This window comes from Anopheles marshallii, chromosome 2 (assembly GCF_943734725.1).
Source record: "Anopheles marshallii chromosome 2, idAnoMarsDA_429_01, whole genome shotgun sequence".
In the NCBI taxonomy this organism is placed as follows: domain Eukaryota; kingdom Metazoa; phylum Arthropoda; class Insecta; order Diptera; family Culicidae; genus Anopheles; species Anopheles marshallii.
The window spans coordinates 2,103,003-2,105,514 of record NC_071326.1 but is presented as its reverse complement, the minus strand read 5'-3'; positions in this window follow the sequence as shown (position 1 = coordinate 2,105,514).

Genomic DNA, 2,512 nt, shown 5'->3' with positions numbered 1-2,512 from the left:
CCTTCGCAGGAAGCACAGCACGAGTTAGGGAATAGTGTGACTTTTACTAGTGGTAGCAACGTAGCTGGTTTTGGATATTAGTCTACTTTAGGAGCGTGTAGGGGCACGTCACGGGCAATCGGGCAGCTGCCCGGACCGAAGAGCAATACCGGAGGTGAGGCCTGACAATGATTACAAAACAGGCGAACCACGCGTGGCGGCAAATTACGACACATAATATAGAACCGGGAACCAATCGAAGCATAAACAGATAGCTCTAGGATTGTCTTGTACATATGAAAATAATGCAGTAAAGATAGGCATCAATCAACCGCAGTAGTAGCAATAGCAGCAGCAGCAGCAGCAGCAGCAGCAGAAGATTGCAACAGATTGCAATAGCAATGAATTATGATTAGAGCGTTTCGTTTTCGACTCCTTCAGGATTGTGATTTTTTCTTTAAGTTGATGTAGATCTAAGCCTTCACCTTTACGATACAATAAAAGCAAGCACGCATCTAAACAGAGGAGACACGGCCGTGAATCCGTAGCAGCATTGTAGCAATAAGATCAGTGCAGAGAGCGTATGCTGTAAAACCCCACCTCTTGGCATAGTGTGGGATTAGGTTTTTGATTCTTCCAGGAGAACCTGGAAGAGCATTGACGACGAAGTGCAATATAACGACGGATAGCAACTTTTATGTAATGCGAGATAAGTAGAATATTTGCTGTAAAAACACAGAAAAAACTTATACACAAAAAAAACAGCAACATCTTAGTGCATATGAAGGAAAAGGTAAAGCAGAGAAAACACTTAGCACACGAATGCGAAAATGATGTACCAAAACAGAGAAAGCATAGATTGATTATCTTGCGAGTGACAACGACGAGAAATCAACAGCAACATCAGCCAAGGGACAGAAAAAAGCAAACACCGTTACAGTGATTTTGGTTTGAATCTTTTTATTTGTAATTTGTGTGGTAGCGAAGTTGTACATAATAAAACAAGAAAGTAACACAAAACTAAACGAAAAAAAAACAATAAAATTGGAAAATGTAATTTTTATATACAAAAAGGCATTAGAGAGGAACAAAAAAAAGGCAAAATAAATCTGATAATAAATCATTCAACATAGAACCAATGCTTTGAATGAAACTTGGATTCGATGGGCAATGTATCCTAATTTGTTCTGATTCGATCGTTATGGCTTGGTTTAATATTTAAGGATTTTTCGCGCAAAACCAGTCGAGTCTTCTATCTGGTGTTTCGTTAGAGAATAGTTAATCGATTTATGAAGTTTTATTGTATCAACAAGTAACAACATTAGTCCATCGGTGATAAAAACAAAAAAAAAACACTCAAACTGCCAATTCAAATAAGGAAACCCCCACGGTAAGCATATGTCAAACTACCAAACGTCATTTTATTTTAATTCAAGGTGATATCAAAACATTGACATTTCATTAACGATTTCGAATGTGATCTAAAACAAAGTTAAGACAATCACATTTAATTATCGCCAAATTGAATGTCCCAAGTGATTACTATATTAATGAGAGAGCAGAACTAACGTGATACCAAAAATATATAATAAACTTTATTATGCAATACGAACAGTGTTGGATCAACCGTTCATGCTAACCAAATTGAGCAATGAGCCCGATTTAATTTTTAATTCTCTAAATTTCGAATTTGTGTGTATAACAAGAGGTGGGAGCTGGGTCCTAGATTAATTTTTGATTCAGACACCCGGATCAATGGTACCCGAACGCCAGCTGCAGCTCATGAGCAGTGGAGGTAGCTCTTTCGGTCACGATCTGACACTATTTACGAACCCACAAATAAACGGAACAAAAAAGATAAAAAAAGAGTAATGAAAATGGATAGAGTTTCTTTATACGCATAATAAGGAGTTTGTGAAAATACACGTAAAAATGCACTATTGTAAACAGATCGTTGCGTCTAGTGCATCACGTGCCAATAGCAATAAAACTTGACTGTCGTGTCTGCTTTGCACCTCCAACTGTCAAATCTGCGATTATGATACAGCCCGAGCACTGCCACTGACAGGGAAAAATCATAACGACACAAGAAAAAGAATACGAAGGAGAGTGCTTACAGCAGCAGCAATAGCAGCAAGGCAAGAGTTCATCAATCAAAAGTACACTTAATTACGTTAACTAGCTGTAGAGGTCGGGCTACTCCGTTGCAAAAATGTTTCGTGCGACAACGAAACTCGCGCTGGTGGGATTAATCGGTGAATTCGTGCCCGCCTGCCACCACTGCCCGTACCGCAGCTGTCAGTGAGTGGTGTGTGCTCCCGATATTAAGTAATCAAATAACGTTTGACGTATCCAAAAGTATGTGCCGATGGGACGAAAATGTATTTAATTTCGCAAGAAACATTTGTTTATGATCGATTGGCAATGGTAAAATAAGTGTTCTCGCGCGCGCGTTTCTGGCTCGTTACGTTGCCGTAGTTGTGTGGCGACGACATTCACCCTCTTTATGCAAGCCTGAGTCGCGGCACCGAAG